General features: G+C 35.8%; 1 protein-coding gene across 4 annotated transcripts in view; it reads right to left on the reverse strand.

Annotated features, from left to right (window-relative positions):
* Positions 1 to 21,832, reverse strand: part of CDH18 (cadherin 18) — a 577,532-nt gene that overhangs the window by 462,544 nt on the left and 93,156 nt on the right. For 3 of the 4 annotated variants that reach the window (XM_082380803.1, XM_082380806.1, XM_082380805.1), the window contains exon 1: positions 8,261 to 20,022. The exons of the other annotated variant lie outside the window; for it this stretch is intronic. The gene's annotated coding sequence lies outside the window, so the exon portion shown is untranslated. Of the gene's footprint in view, positions 1 to 8,260; positions 20,023 to 21,832 lie in introns of those variants that run through there. 4 annotated transcript variants of the gene reach the window in all.

The raw sequence follows: 21,832 nt of genomic DNA on the forward strand, positions 1-21,832 counted from the left end.
TTTTAGGGTAACTTAATTTAATTAGCCACCTTAATTCCATCTGTACACTTCATCCTCCTTTGCCATGGCACAACATATCCACAGATTCCAGGAATTCGGACCTGGACGTCTTTGGGGACCATTGTTCTGTCCATCACGTTAGCCTTCAGTGTAGTCACACACGGCACTTACGCATTATTTAAACTGTTCACAGTATTGTAACTTCTCTTATAAAACTGTTTCAGAAGTCACATCACTTAATTTACCTGAGATCATAAACATTTTAAGTAGAGCTCAGTTGATAAAGTGCTAGTTAATCTAAACAACTATCAGTTAGATTAAGAAACAGAATGTGATCCTAAAGTCACACGTGTGTGTGTGTGTGTCTTGGAATAGTTGTATGAAATAATGCTTTAATTGGTGCCAGCATCGCTGATATAATCCACTAATACAGCCATCTTGCATTTTTGCTTAAAGATCAGTTTTGCAACATTATAGTCACCTCATACTTGGCTGCTGAAACCGTAGATTTACATCTTGGTTCCTAATATATTTTTCCCACACTTCAAAGGCTGGACATAAATCACTAGTAGGATGGCAAAGTAAAAATATACAGTTTCTTAATTGGAATATTTGGCTACAGGACACCCTTCATATCTATTCTTCTTCTATTGTAATTTAGAATAATTTGGGGTTGGCAAGAAGCAAAATTTTTAGTTATCAGTAAATGAGATACATTTTATGTTGTAAATTTATCAGGTCTGCAAGGCAATCACTGTAATATCAAAATTTAGGTAAGGCTAATAGAAATATTAGGAGACAAGGACTATATTGATGAATAAAATCCACAAATGATTAAACCAATGATTTTGTGTCAATATTTGCTTTTATGACATCAAGAAACTTTACAGTTGTTTCTAACATCAGGCTCACATCAAATCTAAAATGACTATTATAAATAAATAACTTTGAAAAAAGTAAACAGCTATAATGAATGAGGTCCTTCAAAGATGAACATTTTTTTTAAAAAATTAAGGAAATGAATTCTTTATACCTAAAATGAAATTACCCAAATGAAAATGTTAGATATGTGTCTATGTGTGTTTGGGAGTTTACATTTCAATAATTCAAAACGTTTTTCAAGACAGTCTCTTCCTTGAAGTACATCTTCCCCTGGCTTTCAAGACCCTTTACTCATGGGGTTCTCTTCCTTCCTCTCCAGCTACTGTTTCTCAAATACTTGTGTTGGTTTTTCTTCATTTTCCCAACCTACAGGTGTTGGGCTGCTCTACGTCCTGGTCTGTGTGTTTTTCATGTTTTCATTCACGTTTAGTCTCTTCACTTTAAATACAGTCAATGGAGCCACGGCTCTTGATTTCCTACCTGATCAGACAGCTCTTCTCTGAACTCCACACCTGTGTATTCAAATGACCCCATGTCATCCACACTCGGGCATTACAATCTAAAAAATGTACAAAACTCAGCTCTTCCTATCTCCTGCCTGCCCTCCTTCCCCCACCAAAATCTGTTCTGCCCAATTCTTTCCCATCTTAGGAGATGACAACTCCAGCCTCCTTGTTGCTCAGGATACAGCAAAAACCAAATTTACTCTTTACCCTCACTGTCCCCCTGCCCCATCCCTATGTCTTATACAATATCAAGTCCTGTCAGCTTTAATTTCAAGGTAATATGGAATCCAACCTCTCCTCTCAACCTCTACTGCTTTCACTCTGCTGCAAGTGACCATATCTCTCCTCCAAATGCCTGAAATAGCTCTGCAATGGGGCTGTTTCTGTCCCAGCTGCCCTGCATTCTGACTCCAGCACGGCGGCCAGAGTTTCTTGTTGAAACACATCTGATTAGTGACCTTAATTCCACCTTCACTCTTAATCCTCCTTTGCCATGTAACGTAACAAAGATATCAGATCATGTTACTTCTCTGCTCAGTGCAACCCCAGATCTCCTAGGAAAAATCCAAGGTACTTAGACTAATCTATAGGATCTATGTGTGATTTGGTTTCCATTATCTCTTAATAGTATCCCCTCCTCTGCTCCATTTCTGTCACTTCCCTCCAGTTATGCTGGCTTTCTTGCTATTCTTCCAATCAGCCAGGCAGGTTCCTGCCCCAGGACTTTTGTTCTTGCTTTTCACCCTCCCTAGAATATGGTTTATCAATATCAAATTATTCATATCCATACTTCTTCTTCTAAGGCTTTATTCAAAGTCACCTTCTCAGTAAGGGAGGGATTCCTAGCCATTTATAGCTAAAATATCAAACCTCCACCTATCTCTTCAAAACTTTTATTTCCCATTCCACTTTCCTCTCCCTCCTTAACAATGATCATGTTCTATAAGCAATATAAAATTTTATTTCCCTTGTTTACCATCTCTCTTCTCAAAGAGAATGCAATCTCCACAAGTGAATTTAATATAGTAAAGATAGAATCTAACATTTAATTTGGCTTTATTTTTGTTTTAAAAATATGACAAATCTTCAAAAAGTAGAATTCCAATCATCCGAATTGAAAATCCTACTGAATAGTCTTTCAGAACTGGTTTACTTTTCAATCAGTACCACAAGGCTTTCTCAACTATGGCTAAGTTAAACTGCATCAATCAACCAATAAGCAGGTTCTCCAAAAAAGCAGCAAAATTGCATAAAACCAAAATAGTCTTTGTTTATATTTTTATGGCTCATTTAAATTATATCACACATTGCAGCTGGAAGGTACTAATTATACATATTTCTAAAATATAGATAACATTAAAAATACAGAAAAATTCAAGGGATACACATTTTACACAATATCCAACTAAACTGATTTTCTCTTGAAATCTTTTTAAAAATCAGGATGTACATAAAATTTTGTATCGAGTTTAATATATGAATTTCCATAAACAGATCATTTAGATTAATTCAAATTCTTAAATTAATTTTAACTTCTTGAGGGATTTCTTCATTTTGGGATACTTTGGTTCATTTCCTAGTGATTTACTCCCAGGAGTTTCATGTAAGAGAAACTGCCTTTTCCTTTTTCTGACAATGAATTGCAAATTGTTTTTCAAAACTGTTGTATTAATTTTCACTTCCACAAGGAATAACTATAAATAAGAGTTTTATCACGTTTGCCAGCATTAGTTTCAAAAGTTATTTGTAATATGATGATTCGATAGGTTAAAACTGCATCCTATCTTCTTTTAAATCCCATTGATAACTGAGAGTTTAACCTAGATAGATATTTTTATTTAAAATACTTTCGGCATCAGTAGACTGACTCAAAATAATTGGATCAAGTGAAATTGCCAGTCACATGGATTATACATAGTTACATATAAGTCACATATTGACCCTAATGGCCTAAATATAATGACAATAAATATCTGTTTGAAGATCCTTACGATCACCTATACATAAAACGAAATGGAAATGAGAGTTGAATTCCTCTTTTCAGTGGAGGCATCTGCAAAACCCAAATTCATTTTAATGCCAACTCATCTATCATATTCCATGCAGTGTGAGTAAAATATTGAATAAGACAGTCCTGAGGAGCTCAGATAAGTGAAATATTTGCTTTTTCAAATATTTCAGTCAAATACTTTTAGCGATCAAACTTTGTTCATTTTATTCTCACATTACCAAGAAGTTTCCTAACTTGATGTAGCTGAGCAGTGTAGAAGTTTACATATCAGAATATTTTCTGGTATCTACAGAAGCAACACCTGGACATGTCAGGGTACACGAGACCTCTTCTACCTGCTCTGACATTTTCAAGCCGTCCACTTATTTCCCTGGCAACCTGCTCTTGGAGCATGTAGGGCACTTAAAAGTCAAAACACTATCAGCAGTGATAGTGATGCTAAATTACTTAGTTTGTGTTGGCCTTCTCTTTATTCTTCACTTAAAAAATATTTAATAGGGCATTATTCAAACGAATGATACTACATCTATGCAATAATATGCAATAGTCACATCGCATTAACTCTCAGTATGGCAGGGGCATCAACCAATCTGAAATTCTCCTAACCTAATGAGACAAGGAGAGCTGTAAACACATGCATATGCCTAACACTGAACTAGATTTAAATATCAGGTCTGTGCATAATGGTGTTCTTGTTAAATACTTATGAATTCTCTATATACTCACATGGAAGAGAACAGGCTCTAAAGTTAGCTGGGTATTATATCAACTTGTGTTTCTTTTATCTAAACACATACTTGTGTACATACGCTTGTATGAATGCATGCATCTCAATATAACTACTTTTTAAACTTTAGATCTATATTAATTTCATAATTACATGCAGACATCAATCTATTCATTTAAAAACCACTTAAAAATATATACCAAACTGGTAATAATGGTATTGCTGAAGAGTGAATTTCAAGGTGCATTCTATGTTTTACATTTCTGTATTTTTTTAACAAATTATAAATGTAGATAATATGGGGAAGGATGGAAATAAGAGAGGAAATTAGGTCTAATACAAATCACATATTTCAAAATGAAGATGTTCTATTTCATCCATGAAAAAAACATTTTAAGAGCTAATACTGCCATTTCTTACAGATGACTTTTAACTACTCTAGAATAGCTAGAAGATTTAGCATGCTGAGTCAATTCTCAACAAATACATCACTGAAGAAATTGAAGCTATAATAATTTACCAACATTGATGTACGTCTTTATAAATTATAACCCATTTTTTTTTTTTATAACCCATTTTGATACCTTGTATTATTTGGTTCTCATGCCTATTCTTTTTTTTTTTTTTATAAATTTATTTATTTATTTATATATATTTTTTTGGCTGTGTTGGATCTTTGTTTCTGTGCGAGGGCTTTCTCTAGTTGCGGCAAGCGGGGGCCACTCTTCATCGCGGTGCGCGGGCCTCTCACTATCGCGGCCTCTCTTGTTGTGGAGCACAGGCTCCAGACGCGCAGGCTCAGTGGTTGTGGCTCACGGGCTTAGTCGCTCTGCGGCATGTGGGATCTTCCCAGACCAGGGCTCAAACCCGTGTCCCCTGCATTGGCAGGCAGATTCTTAACCACTGCGCCACCAGGGAAGCCCCTCATGCCTATTCTTATCCCCTTTTGCAGATGAGGAAAAATGGCCTATATATAGGTGACATGTGACACAAGTAATCTATGCCAGGATCCAAGTTCTGCCATGTCTTCAAATCATTATGCTTGTTTTTTTTGGATTTTTTTGTTTTTTGTTTTTTCCCATTGTGCTATATACACCGCCAGTTAAGAACTATGCTTTTCAAACCAAAATGCTTTCTTTTACTTCTGGATCTCTGAACATTATAAACTACTCCAAGCACATGGAATTACTAGAGTGAATACCCCCTCCTGACACACCAAACATATACGTACTCAAAATATTGAAAGCAATTGTAGAGTACAGAGCATCAGTATCTTTCATTTACTATCTGTATTAAAGGCTCTTCTAAAAAAAGTAAATTCAAGTGAAATGTTTCTTCAGACTCAACATCTACATTTTCCTTTTCACAGTTTTTATTTCCTCTTGTTCCCACAAATGTTAGCATATGATAATACATCCTAGATTCTCAGTTCACAGAAAAAAAAATAATACTGATAAGCTCTTCCACAGTTTTCTGTTGGGACCCAATGAAACACTTACAAGTTGAAATTCATTCAAAGCAAGAGAAGAGGGATCTTTGTAGAACACCCAAACTGAACTATACATGGACAGTTCCAATGGAAGAGGAGGGCAGTTTTGTCCCCCCAGGGAATAGTTAACATCTTGAGATATTTTTGGTTGTCACAGTTTGGGGGTGCTGCTACTAGTATCTAGTGGGTAGAAAACAGAGATGTTGCTACGCAGCCTACAATACACAGGAAAGCCCTCCCACCTGAGAATTATATAGCCCAAAATATCAATAGCACCAAGGTTAAGAAGCTCTGATCTAGAATATAGTTCTATAGACATGTGTAATGCAACAAGGAAGGCATATAATTAAGCAAATTAGGGAGTCGAAAGTCCTCTACTTGTTTTAAAAAAGCAAAAGGACACCTTATACACGCTCTAACTTAAATCTCTCAGTCTCTTTCTCTCACTTTTTGCCCAACCACACTGCATCAGATACACGCACTTGAGAACAGGTTGCATATATAGAAGGTATAATTCAGTCAAATACAGGAGAAGTGGGGCACACAAACTTGTGAACGTGTGGTTTGCATTTAACAGACCACAAAAATCAACAAAAAGCGTAATAATGAGGTTTATATAAGTCAAATGAAAAAAAAGTATCTTATATTTACTATATATAGCACCCTTCATCTAAAGAATTTACAGACTTGGACTAAGTGACGCATTCATTCTCATGCTTCCACTATAGCCATCCAAATAGCACATCAGAAGGAATAGTAATTTCCAGTTTGCTTTATGTACAGACTTTGATCAAGCACTCGTGGCTATCAACCATGCCTGCAACTGCTATAGCTAATTACTTTCAACATTCACTGGATAGCGTTACAGCTAGAGTTTCCTGTCACTTACCTTCATTCTACTATTATATTCCCCTTTGCTACTGGGTTATCTTTAAGTGGGCATTTCTGGTGCATCTAAAAAAGCAAATCCTCATTTTCTACCTCCCATTGTTGTCAAAATAGAAAATCTAACTTGACCATTGGTATCATTTTATGTTTTCCTCTCCTTAAGTTAGCTACTCTGTGAGAAAGCACCATCACCACGGTTTATAGCATACTCTCCTCTAACAAGGCCCATTAAATGAACGCCTTGCTAAGTGAAGAAATGGGTTGATCTACACTAGGTTAATTTATTATCAGGAAGTCTGAAATTTAACATATAACAGGAGGCTTGAAAGAAACAAATGATGATTGGTTCTCGGACCAGAGTGTTAGACTATAGAACTAATTCTCTACTAGTATCACATCCTGTCTCCCTTCTCCCACATCCAACAAGATACATACGAGATCTAGTCTGGACCTCTAACTCTTGGTTTAGAATTAAATATTTTCTCTGATAAGACAAGACCACTGAAACAGAAGCAGACAATTACTGCATAAGGAAAGCCCCCTGCTTTGAAAAATCTGTGGGTGATCCCAGAGTGGAAAATAAAGGTTCCAAAACACAGTCAGAGCCTGTAGGTTTTTTGTTTTTTTGGCTGCATAATAAGATCTTTCTCAGCTCGAAGCAGTGATGCCATCACCTGAGCAAACCAAAGACCATAATAATTTTAGCTAAGATTTTCATTTTAGTATTTCTTCATTTTTAGCAGGGAAACAGCAAGGAGCATGTACTCTTCTTGATTAATCTGAAAGTTCTTTAAATACAGCAGGCATGGATATAAGGAAATACTTTAATAATTAGCGAATACAATTTTATTTTTCACCTGTTACATGACAGATTTTCCTAGTTCCACATTTGTACGCACCACACATACACACACACACACACACAAACATGCATAAGGCATAATTTTATCTTGTTTTAAAGACATGAAAATTAAGACAAAATAATTGTTATTTCCAAACTCAAATAAGTCCAGTTAAAGAAGTTAGAAAATGAATCAGAGTTAACAAACAAAAGGGCATATACTAAATGTTTTGCTGGGCACAGGAGGCTACCTAATTCCTTTTCATTCATCATTTATAGTGCCCTTTGAAAGAAGAAAAAGTTTCATCTTAAGCTTTAATAAGCATTTATGAAGCGTTTCATGGGGAAAAAATAAATAAATGAAGGAGAGAAAAGAGAAAATGAGCCTTGCCCTGCTGCAGCTTCAGTGCTCAGATCATGTAATTTCAGAGGTTACTGGAAAGGCAATAATTAAAAAGCACTATGGAAATTTCAATTTCAACGTCCCTGTTTCCGTTCTCACAATGCTTTCCCTCACTTTTACAGACAGACATAAATGACAGCTTATTTTCATGGCATTACAATTCAAATGCGCCTTGCATAGTATCCTTCCAACTTCTTCATGGGCAGGGCAGATAATAGTACATCCACAGATAAACATAAACAGAGATCCGGCTGTGTTATCACACTCACATGCCATAGGCTCTATGGCAACATTCTTGGATAAGAAAAAAAAAAATTTTTTTTTAATGTATACAAGCGATAAGGCTCACGAAGCATTAGCTCCAACTTTCCCATTCGCAGCAGATCCTGTGAAACCAACCCAGAGAGGAAGATTTCACCAAATATTGTTTTGACTCAGAACCGGGTGAGCAGCCCCATTGCACGAAAATCTTAATGTCACTCCACAGTAAAGTGTCATGAATTGAAGCCTTACCTTGGCTGACTTGCCCTCATTGGCGGAAAGGAACTTAATTTACGAGCAGCACGGAGGGGACTTCGCCGGTGCCTGCGCCCGCTGCGCGGGTCCTCGGAGAGCCCCGGGCTGGCTCCGCGCTCCTGCGAGCCCCGGCTCCGCGGCTCCGGCTGCGGCAGCTCCCGAGCGCGCCTCTGATTGGCTGGCACGGCCAGCCCGCCTGATCCTCTCCTTGCCTGTCTCTCCTCCTTCCTCGCCTCCCCGGCTCTCCCGTCCGTCCGCTGCCTTTCCCTCTGTCTCCTCCCCGCCCCGCCGCCCCCATCTTACATACTTCGGGGGCTGCAGAAATTCCACGGCACACAGAACGGGACACCCTTTAGCCCCCTCGCAGCAAGGTCGTGGGGAAAACAATTGCATTAATGACATAGTTAAAATATTCAAAAAACCTGGACCGGCGGCCTCATCTTTAGTATCGCTGCTCTTGAAAAATGACGGCCAGGACTCCGTGACAGTTTAGACCGTCAGTTCTCCGCGGGGGAGGGGAAACGGGGGGCCAGAAGGGGTTTGACTGTCAGATGGAGTGGGAGTAGCCCTCGGGAGGGAACGAGAGGAAAAGCAGGCAGGGCAGGCACTGATGTGGCAGGCTGGTAATAAATTTTCCTATTTCTGTGCAAAGTCGTCACAGCCTGCTAAACATTCAACTGCTGGCTCATTCATCAGTGATGCATAGTCCGGTGATAGCCGTGAGATTTAGCTTGGGTGATGGTCTTTAATGCCTTCCCCCCAAGTACTCAAGGCACGGACGGTTTATATGAGATAGACCTTTCCCTTGGAGGTCGGCATATGTTTGTGAGGATGAATAGGAACCGCAATGCCGTTCCTACCCCCTGTGCTTGTACCAGAAACACACACACACACACACACACACACACACACAAAACTTCTAACCTCTTCTTACTCCGGAATAAATTTAAATGATTTGTAAGGTACATAGCTTTTGATAACAAGGATTTCAGGCCTGATTGGCTATGTTCACAAATGATGTGAAATGACTTCAGCCCTTTTTTCCAACACAAAATCACCCACACTCACTGATTAAGAACATCAAGCATCCCCATTTAAAGGAGTGTAGTAAATAACTGTAGGAATTTATCTAAATTGAATGGCTATTCCAAGGATCACTTGGCAGATATATTAAGAATTATACAAGACCCTCAGTCATTCCAACCTCAAAGAGGACAGGATTACTTGCTCTGGTTAGTTGATACTATAAATGCTCACAAGCTAGTGTGATAGGGGGAAAAGGCCCTCTAAAGGCCAGAAGACGTGGATTCAAATTCTGTCTCAGACTTTCCTCTATATCAGAACCTGTGTAAGCTGTTTCCATTCTCTGATTCTAAGGAGGCTTCTCTTTAAAATCTAGACACTAATCCTCACTTCAGAGCCTCTCTGCACAGATCAAAAGAAAATCTGTGCAATTTTAAAGAAAGGATGTTTTGAATCAACTAGAGTTATATTTGACTACCTTTATTTGGCTTGACTGATGTGAAATGTGGACAGATTTAATTTGCTTTGTGTATGATTAAACAAACCAACAGAAACAACAAAAGCAGCTGATGGATCGGATTCTTTCTAATTGTGAAGGAATTGCACATTTAAGTGCGTTGTTACTCCTCAGGAAGATGTTAGGAGTCAATTAGAATTTGGAAATCTCCAAAAATCTAAACTCTCAGGGAGAAGTGGTATGGAAACAATAGCATCAGAAATAACAAGCCAATGTTGTATTATGTTTTGTACATTCTCTCTCATGCAGTTTCTGATTCAAATGAGATTTCCCTTGATTTCCCTTGCATAGTACCCAGACATAAAATCGTATTCATTTGTGGTTATTGAAAAGCATCCATTTCAAATCTTCCTGTTTTGATGAAGCCCTGGGAGCACAAAGAAAGGAATAGTTATGAAAGATAAAGGCGATAGAAAGAGGAACTTTTGGTCTATAAGGGGTCATGTAGTTTAATTTAAAATTTTCACCCGATGACATTCTCTAGAGAAGCCTAACTCTTTTATTTGGCTGACTCTAGTTGAATGCAATAAAACGTTTGTCAGTTTGCTACAAAAGCTTTTGCTGAGACACCAGCACTGAGCATCCTAGGGACACACTTGAATACAACGTGTTCTTGCTAGTCTTCCTTGGTGGTTCTCCCTGGATAAGACCGTAACAAGCACATCGAGTGGACAGTCATAATGGAAGTCAACAGGCACTTGCTCCTTAGTGGGATGACATGCAGAAGAATTTGTCAGGTCACCAAACAATACAATCTATTTCTAGGAAAAGAACCCCTTCACCAAGGGAGGATTTATATCTAGTAGACTGCCCTCAGATTAAGGGCTTCAGATTCTCCACAAACCCCGTGATGCAACATACAATGGATTTAAATGGCTTCCAAAGTTTTCTATTCTGAAACCGCACCAACTTTCCCTAGTCCTAGAAAAGCAAGCCCGTCAGCCACTTAGTGTGTCTCTTCTATTTTCAAGTTAAAAAGGAGAAAGTAAGTGAACCTATGCAGAACACGCTGCTTGAGGAAAGCCAGGTTGTAGACAGGTGCTTTTTTTCTCCTTATGTCAAAGATAACTTCAAGAAACTGGACAATGCATCAGTCAGCAGAATATATTACAGAGCTCATCTCTGGAACTGAAAGCATGGACGTTTCTGATCCCAAGTCCCCGCTTATGTTACCTTCGGAGAGTTATAAGAATCATTTTTGCTGGTGGCAGGGAAGCATCCAACACAAGACTGACGCTGGTCAGACTATAGAAACTGGAAAGATAAAATTGTAACGCTAGACTGTGATCATTCTCTGAGAGACAGACTCAGGAAATTGTCTCTTTAGATGTCATCTCATGCTCAGTTTTACCCTGGAAACTCAGGAGTCTATGCAATGTTTTCAAACATAAATAAAGAAGGAACATAAATGAAATGTATAAATATCCCTTATTATAATTCAGCACTTAGAACAATTAACTACAGAAACATGGTACCATGATTGAATTTTAATTGAAATGATTATTGAAATTACGTTAATAACAAAAAAAAGTGATCAGATTTTTGTGTAAAGAAAAACAGCTGGTAAAATATGAAGCAGTACATGATTTCCTTTGCAGCTATTTATTTTATGTGCTTGGGTGACAAATACTACAGATTATATGTTTTTCTTAAAAGAATAAAAGAAAATTTACACTGATAAAAAATATTATCTCTAATAATATTCTTAAAATGACCTAATAAAGTTAACCTTTACTCACTCAGAATACTGGGGAAACACTGAGGCAGGAAAATAAAAAAGAGATAAAAAAAACTATTTCAAAGTTAACTATAGGTGTAATTGATTTTAAAAAGTAGTGCCTTCTTTACTATAATAATTAGATTAATAAATGCACCTTCTTAAAGTTTTCTTCAGTGCATGTAAAATATGAAAAAACAACAACAGCAGCAATGCACTTGTTTGGATCTAATGGGGCAGTGTTGAAAACTGACAAAGGGAAAAGTAAAACTCCTCAATTTCTATAGTACGTATATTTTATTTCCATAAAATAGATACTTTTTGCACTATACGTGATAGAATAAGGACACTGGGTTCCAAATATAAGTGAAAATTTACTAACTAGTGGACCCTAGTTTGAAGTGATTAATTTTTGGACAAAAATCACACAAAGTACATGCCAGGATTTTTTTTTTTTTAATATCTGAAATAATGTCGGTAAACTTTGAAGATTTGGTAAAAATAAAATAGTGCAGTAAGAAGAGAGATAAGCAAATATTTTCCCAACTTAAGACAAGATTGAACATGGAGTCTACAAATTAGACATTATTGCACCAAATGTGAAACCTGGCCAAGTTACAAGGTGATTTATTAAAGAGATGAGTGGACCAGTAAGGAAAGAAAATAGTGAGATTGCCTGAGTCTGTATCCCATTCATATAAAACTCAGTTCAAAATAATTCTATTGCTTTCTATGACAGACATGCTAGGCAGGAACTAGGGGAAATGTACATGATATGATCTTTCTATATGCCATCATCATCTCTCGTGATTTCATTAGAGCCCACGTGGAGAATTTTAGTACAATTGTTCGGTGTAGCAACTGGTTGAGGCCCCATTCTCTCACATTTAACAACGTGGAGGTGCTCTCCTGGAGGAAAGTTTCTGGTAGTAAGCCATAGAGCTCTAACTCCAAACACGATCATGGTTTTATTAATGCTACGAACACTGAAGTCGTCCATAGGAATTTTATACTGGAAGCCAGTATATTAGGATGAAGAACTGGTAAAAAATTTAAGGTCCTGAAAAACTTAAATGTTATCTCAAATCTAACAAAGAAGAAACACTACAGCTGGGTCCAAAAGTAGGAGTGTATTAAAAATATGGCCGTGGAGACAAGTCTTTGAATGAAAACTTATGAATAAGACTTAGAGATTTCTACTGACAATAATTTTAGTATAAATCAATTGTGTGATATGGTCATCAACTTCAAAAACAAACTTATGGTTACCAAAGGGGAAAAGTGGAGGGGGTAAATTAGGAGTTTGGGATTAACATATACACGCTACTATGTATATGAAAAATAGATAATCAACAAGGACCTACTGTATATCACAGGGAACTCTACTCAATGCTGTGTAATAACCTGTATGGGAAAAGAATCTGAAAAAGAATGGCTATATGTATAACTGAATCACTTTGCTGTACACCTAAAACTAACACAAAATAAATTTTAAAAAAGTAAATGTAAACAAGTGTCCTTAATAAAAGCAAAGCATGGACATGGGGGTGGTGAGGGTCTTAACTCTAAAATATTGAGACTGTACCTGGTATATTGCATTTTACGAAGACTAAGCTAATTCCAATACTTCTAAATTAATTCATATTTTTGTAAGCTGCATCATGATACATTCATTCAGTTGACAAAACTAATATCTCTAACTCCTTTCTCTCCCTCAGCCCTGGGATAACCTCCACTCCTTTCTTCCCCTGTATCTCGCCCCTACTTTATCCATCCTCCAGGGGTCAGAACAAAGGTCACCTTTTCTGAGTAAGCACCTTGCTCCAATAGGTTTGACTGACTCTACACTTTTTTGAGGCCATAAAATACTTTTAAAAGTCTGTCAATATCTTATTTAACAAATTGTGGTATGGTTAGTGACAACATGGCAGAGTCGTTGAGAACACAGAATCTGGAACCAAACAAACTTGGGAAGCTACACAATTCTATATGCTTAAATTGAAGTTTCTTCTTCAGTAAAAAGTCCATAATATTGCCTATCTCTTACGCTTCCAAGGAGGATTAAATATTTTAAAATATATAATGTACTTAAAACAGCACATATAGTAACTTGTATATAAATGTGCTTCCTTTATCATTATATGTCTACATATCTGTCTCCTAACTGAATGCTAGCTAGGAATGAACACCCAGTACCTGGTACGTGCAAGTGCAGCTGGGTGTAATGGAGACAACTCTACACTGGAGATGGAAGATCTAGGGTTAAGTCACTTGTCTACAACTCATTAAATACAGAGGTGCTTAACCAGCGTGTTTTACTCTCTGAACATGCTAGCTGACTTATAATTCTCAGAACCACCCTCACCTTACATGGAGATTTTGCAAATCCTTAAAGGGTTTTACACGTACAAAAGGGTCTGGCGTACAAAAGACTTTGAATAAAGTTTAGTTGAATCTCAACTGTAAGGGCTCAGTAAGCGTTCATTAAATAAATTGTGTTTGATTTCTGTACTCCATTTTGTAGCAGAAAAAGTCAAATCACAAATAAACTCTTACCCAAGAGCTTTTTATTAAAAGAGAAAAAAATAGCTTCCATGGGATGTCCTGGGGACATTCGCTCACTCAGTTCAACCTCCCGTATCTATCTGTATTTACCTTTCTGGTGTTATATAATGAAAATTGACATTTCAGTGACCCTGAAGTATTGTAAGATTCTTAACTATCAAAGAAATATTATATTGCACACAGTATATAATATTTACAATGCCAGGAAAGAGACAAATATTTAAAAATCATTCTATAACCTCGATTTATAAAAACAAGAGTTATTTAATGTTCAATTAATCAGAACTTCTGGTTAACAAAATCTCTCATCTTTTCAGAAGTATATTTAATTTGCTAATGTACATTTGTGACCATCCCAGACAGAACGGTGGCATACACTAACTTTTTTTTAATTGAAGTATAGTTGACTTACAGTATTGTGTTAGTTTCAGGTGTTCAGCAAAGTAATTCAGTTCACTAACTCTTAAACTTACTATTATCAATGTTTTCCCTGAGAACACCATATAAGACACTTTGAAAACTGATGCATATATCTTGTCTTTTAAATTTTAATATTTCAGCTTTTTCTATGCAATTAAAACACTTATTAAATATTTTCAATAAAACACCAACGTTATATTGCAAAGCATATATGTATTGATAATACTTTATTTAATCTTCTCCCTGTCACTGAACATTGATGTTGTTTCCAAGTTTGGAATATTATAAATAATGCTTCTATGAACGCTTCTTTTCCTGGATCTCTGACTACTGCACTTGAATAGACTCCTGGATGCGGAACTACTAATACAATTTATGAATATTTCTTAAAACACATGATTATGTTATTGTTCCCCAGCACATTAGAGAAGAGTAGAAGTTTAATTGGTTCCTCACTACTCTGAGCAAGAACATTTCTTTTTCAGTTTGCTTATTCAATGGTTAAAAATTATTATCTCATTGTTTTAATTTCTATTCATGTGATTACTAGAACGTTTATTGACTGCTTCCCTGTTTTCTTCTCATAATTTTCTGTCCATATCCATTCTCCTAGCATGTTATGCTAATTGAGGATATAATGGACTTAAGTTGTTTTAATGATCAGAAGACATTTAGAAAATTGAGTTCAACACAAGTTTCTACACTTCTCACATTTAGCCAGAAAAAGGTGTGTGTGTATATGCTTATAAATTTCTATATGTTTAAAATTTTGTATTTATAAACATAATAGATGTATACATACATATATATATAATTATACATATATACATATGTGTATATATGAATGTAAACATGTAAGTATACATGTGTGCATGAAGAGATTTATTCAGAAAATACATACAGAGTATCATATAGCAAGTACTGATATAAGTTCCATTGATGGATTGCAAAGTAGTAAGGCAGATTCTCTGGCTTTAAGTAAAAAAAAAAACAAAAAAACAAGACAAAAAAACCCCCAAAACACTAGAAAGAAACCACTAAAATGCAATGCAACACAACAGATTCTATAAGCTATATATGGACAGTGTTTTTCATATATTACTAAATTGGTAAATTACTTTTAATACCACACACACACACAGTTGTCCAAACAGAATCCTGACATTAGCTTTGATGTTTGTCCTCACCTCCATGACGAGCTGCACAATCTGATGAAGGGTGAAAAATGAAAATATGGAGATTTGTTAGGAAATATGGGGATTTGTTAAACATTAAGATTTTCAAGACGGCCATGACAAGCATTAAACCAAACACGGGGCCTTTCTGAATGTGGAAGCCTGTGGGATTATAGCAGTTGCATGCTCATGAAGCAGTCTTCCTCACCACTACCATCAATACAGTAGATCAAGTTCAACTCATGTTGCTTTATTAATAATTCTCAAACCATTCACTGAGCTCTGTCTTAAGTTCTTCCTCTTTATGGTCTACCATATTCCACCATCATCTCTTGCCTACACTTTTGCTATTTAGGCAGGTAGGATGACTGTCAGTTACCATGAGTACTTAACTTCCATGCCAGGTGACAGCTTTTGCACTTTAAGTGTCAGAGCAGACAGATCAGAGCAGGCGCCCAATGTAAGAAAGGAGTTGGTCTGGCAGGGACACTTGCCTAAGCTTTCTAAGACTTAATAGGTGACCAAAATATACTGGTTGAATACATGGTGGTTAATTATCACTCTGCACGCTGAATTGCAAGATGATAAAGCTTTTGCACAATTATAGTTATAATTAATTAATAATTAATTTTGCACAATTATAGTTATAATCCAGAAAGATATAATAAATGCCTTTAACTTGGTATAAGAATAGAAAAGAGAAAGGTACATATATAGATATTTAGAGAAATAATTAACTACAATATAATGCAACTAGGAATGAATCAGAATTGTCAAGCTTAGTCCTGAAGAAAATGATGCTGTAATTAGTAGGAAGAAGAAAGAAAATAATATCTGGTTGGAAATATTATAGATTCAGACTGGAATTATGCTGATGTTGAGGTCTTAGCTAGACACCATGAGGAGTTATATAAGAGTCACTTGGCAACGTGAAACTGCAGCTTGGGAAATAGTTTTGAGTGAAAGACATAATTTTATGAGTCATCTACAGACAATACACTAATAATAAGAGCTGTTACAGCCCCTGAAGGACAAGAGAAAAGTTTCTACAGGATCAATGATAAAGACATCCTAGGTGGTGAGAGAAGGAGAGAGGAAGGAAGAAATGGGAGAGGAGAGAAGAGAGAGATTGTACTTAACAGAAGTCAGAAGAGATGATTAGAAAAACACAACTAAATCTCAAATTGATATGATTTTAAAATATTATTTCTCAGATAAACAACCTAACCTTACACCTAAAGGAACTAAAAAAAGAAAAAACAAACCCCAAGTTAGTAAAAAGAGAGAAATCATAAACATCAAAGCAGAAGTAAATTGAATTTTATATTGCTTATTGGTAAACAAAACTTCTCTCATGTGTACAAAGGCTGCCAGTGTAAAAATTGGAAACTCAATGATAGTGTGGTCACTATGGAAAAAATCTCTGACTAAAAATAGATCAAATTAACTCAGTAGAGATTTGCATAGTCTACAGCATGCAAAACTGGCAATTTTTTTTTTTTTTAATTTTAATGCATGAGAAGCTTGGTTTTCATTTGGGAATGTGTGATTAGTTATACTTTACCATTTTCTTGCTTATTCAGAGTTGTTTATAAAAGGATTTCCAAGTAGTATGCATGTATAATTAATCATAAGTTAGAGAGTATATAGAAAGCAATAAATTGAAATGTGAGCTCTATCATCTTCTCTTACCCTGAATGTGTGGGTGTATATGTGTTTGAGTGCACAATAGTAAAGGTAGCTGCTATATATTAAAGGTTATTTATATTGCTACTTTGAAAGAAAACTTGCATCATCACAGAAAGCCTGATTATTTTGAACTCAAACAAACATTTATAGAGGCCATCGACCCCATAAAGAACAGAACAAGCTAAAAAGAGAACAATGTCTCTGAAGTATTGTCTAGAAAAGTGTGTCCAAAATAAATTTCATATTGCCAGTGTTAATTTGGGACTCTAGGAAGATTGGTTAGATCAAAAGGGACTTCATTTACCTGGATCTCTGGGTGCTTTATGTTATTATTCTTTTCCTTTTTGACTGCAAGTCAACTGTGTGTGGTAGGCTGAAATAATTTCTCTGTAGGGCTCTTGCGTTGTATAAGCCCAGTGTTTTTGGGCACCATAGGCTGTGAGAATTATGGGACAGGCTCAGGAGAGCAGTGAAAATTCAGGCTTTAAATTCATTGTTTTGCTCAGTGTTTGGCCCTTAGAGTAGCCACATTAAACTATAGGTACTGTTAGATTATTATCAGAATATTGCAGTCCTACTAAAACATTAATGTAGGCCACAAGTCACTGCCAGAAAGGAACCATCATTGCCCTTCTTTGCCTATCTAAAGATTCCTCAAGCAGCCAATACTCATATATTATAGTTGGCAGGTTTATAGTATTGTCCCTAACTGCGTGTTTTGCCTATCCTTACTAACTAGTCATTATTGACGCTGATGGTTTTCTCACCATATTCTTTAAGCCAGAACTTCTCCTTTCTAAAGTCTCCCAAATCTTTCTAGTACATTTCAACTGTGTTTTGAATTTTACTCTCACCTAAGAGGGATCCAATGATACAATTTTTGTATTAAAACAGCATTGACCCCATTTAATCAACTACTAAATGTATTGTATATTAGACTTGCTTACTGTAAAATCCTTGTCATTATTTTTTTTTCCCAAGGAAAGTTAAAAACAAATGCTTAGATCTTAGATAGAGACCAATTTGGGTCAAATTCTGGCGTTGCCACTTATTTAGTGTGTTGACATTGATAAGCACTGGCTCTCAGTACATCTTTTGATGGTACAATAAATAGCACATTTCTGGAGGAGAAGTTGTGCTGATTACAGACATTGAAGAAGGTAATTTGTGTAATTTACCTATTACAGTATCTGGTAATACAGTATGTACTCAATTAGTTACAAAAATAGACACAACCTCTCTGTTACTATTATGATTTTACCAAAGGCTATGCATATAAATGGCATCTTCCTAAATGTGACTAAGTTAAGAGTGACTGCAACAAGGAAGAGAAAAATTACAAAAGAAAAACAGGGTATGATTTGGGGTGATAGCAATAGGGTTCATTTTTTGACATCTTGCGCTACTGAGATTACCCACATCTCTGAAAAGTGAAAGGCAGGACTAAAGAAGGGATCTGCTGCCATCCACAATCTGTTCAGGGAAGATATAGATTTTCTCTATTTCAAATTTCCAGAGGACAAAAATCAGAGCTTGGAGATAAAGGGGATTGGTTTGCCAATCACAGAACCTATAGAGCACAACAGTGAGTATGTGAAACAGAGAAAAAGTCAGAAAAGGAATGCAAGCAAAAAGAAGCAATTCGCTTTTTGGGTTTGTTTCCTGCAAAGTCATCGTGAACTTAATTATTTTAGGACATTATTGGTGTTGCTTCTACATAATTATGACCGATTTTGTCCAAAATCAGTTTTAACATCTATACATCAGGATGTGGAAAGAAAGATGAATGTGCATTAACACCACTGTCAAGGATTCAAACAATTATTTTTGACATTTAAGAAGTTGAAAAGGTGCCTCAAGACTACAAAAGTTGTGTAAATCTGCAAACTTTTATAAAAATTACAACATATATAAATAATAGTATGTGGCTTTGTGTGTCTGAGTGTGTGAGTGTGTATTGGAGGGTCCTGGGTAGAAGTTGAAAATAAGAATTTTTTATTACAGCTTTAACCTGCTGGAGGAATATCACACTACTTTATAAAATGTTCTGACTTTAAATTTAAAACACGGATTTCAAATGGACAATTGGCTTTTCCTAGTAATTGTACTGTATTTCCAAACTTTTTTAAAAAATATTCTATGATGACCATTTCTAAACATCTTATCTCTTTATTCTACAACACTTTTTTTTTTCTGTTTGTCAATAAATGACCTCATATCAATTCCATTTAAAAAACAGAAATAAACACAAAATAACTATTTTCTTCCTGTCAGAAAATCGAAACTGCTTGCATCTAATATATTCTACTCATATTCTTAATCTTTCGTATTACAAAGATAGGTCTACTCTTATTTAATGTCAACCACTTTACTTTTGCTCCCAATCCAATGTGCTAGATATTGTCCTTCATTTTGCACTTTTAATCTTCTAATCCATCAACAAGTCTATAATGTGTTCTAAATCTGACTGGATTGCCTTTCAATATCTTCACTAGTCCAAGCCACAATCCTCTCTCACCAGGACTCCAACGACAGTCTCCTAAGGTATCTCTTGTTTCTCACAAAGAGGACAGAGTGACTATCACATCAGAATCAAATCCTCATATTTTGTCAATTGAACATGTCCTTGACCTGTCCTGTTTTCTTCACATATGTGAAAACTAAAGGAAGGCCTAAATATCCATCTTCTTCCACTCACAAAATTACTTCAGTCAGCCCTCCCTCTGAAGGGAAAGGTAGATAGGAAAGAATAACTTAACTGTAGAGTAACCTAATGTTTTATACATTAATCAACTTTATTTTTTTTTATAAATATGAAAAGACTATTCAAGAATTAGGAAGCATTTGAGGGAAACTAAAATCAGAAATAAGAAAATCTAGGATAGAACAAGTAGTAACCTTGAAAATGAATAGACAGCACTTTGGGATGGAATACACTTAAAAATTAAGAAAAAAACAGGTGGGCTGGATAACAGAATGGCCATATTAAAGAATACATTGATCACCCAGAAGAAGCCTGAGAAATTTAACACACTAAAGAAGTGACTACAGAGACTACAAAGACCATACCAGTATAAAAATGAACAGGTGGTATATCAAAAAGAAAGAAAAGAAAAAAGAAAAACTTGAAGGGTAAATAAAATAAATAAAAATTTCCTGTGATCAGGAAAAAAACAAATCTTTAACTTGAAATACTCCATTAAATTCTAAAGGAAAATCAGAAAGAGAAATTAGGAAAACAACCCCATTTACAATTGCCTCAAAAATAATAGAATATCTAGGAATAAATCTAAAGAGGTAAATGATCTGTACTTATAAAACTATAAGACACATGGAAAGAAAGAAATTGAAAGATCACACAAACAGATGGAAAGGTATACCAGGCTCATGGATTGGAAGAATACTATTAAAATGACCATACTACCCAAGGCAATCTACAGATTCAATGCAATCCCCATCAAAATGCCAATGACATTTTTCACAGAACTAGAACAAATAGTTTTAAAATGTTTATGGAAACACAAAAGACCCTGAATAACAAAAACAATATTGAGACAGAGGAATGGAGCTGGAGGTATCATGCTCCCTGATTTCAAACTATATCACAAAGGTATAGTAATCAAAACACTATGGTACTGGCACAGAACCAGACACATAGATCATTGGAACAGAATAGAGAACCCAGAAAGAACCAACACATATGGTCAAGCTATGACCAAAGAGGCAAGAATATACAATGGAGAAAAGACAGCCACTTCAGTAAATGATTCTTTTGCATGTAGCTGTTCGATTTTCCCAACACCATACTGGACTACCCTCTCACTCCAAGAACAAAAGTAAATTGAAAATGGATTAAAGACTTAAATGTAATACCTAAAACTATACAACTTCTAGAAGAAAACTATTATATAGGTAGTATACACTTTGACATTGGTCTTAGCAATATTTTTTTGGATATGTGTCCTCAGTCAAGGAAAACAAAAGCAAAAATAAATCAGTGGCACTACAACTAACTAAAAAGCTTCGGCACAATGAAGGAAACTATCAATAAAACAAAAAGGTCACCTAATGAATGGAAGATATTTACAAATAATATATCTGATAAGGGATTAATATCCAAAATATACAAAGAACTCATAGAACTCAACATCAAAAAAACAAACAACTCAATTAAAAAATGGTCAGAAGACCTGAATAGACATTTTTCCAAAGAAGATATTCAAATGACTAACAGGCAGGTGAAAAAATGTTCAACACCACTAATCATCATAGAAATGCAAATCAATGACAATGAGCTATCACCTCATGTCTGTCAGAATGGCTATCAAAAAGAAAATAAATGTTTGTGAGGATGTGGAAAAAAAGGAACATTCACACACTGTTGATGGGAATGTAACTAGGTTCAGCCACTGTGGAAAAGAGTATGCAAGTTCCTCCAAAAATTAAAAACAGGTTACCATACA

This window comes from Balaenoptera borealis, assembly GCF_965194805.1.
Source record: "Balaenoptera borealis genome assembly, chromosome: 2".
Classification (NCBI taxonomy): Eukaryota; Metazoa; Chordata; class Mammalia; order Artiodactyla; family Balaenopteridae; genus Balaenoptera; species Balaenoptera borealis.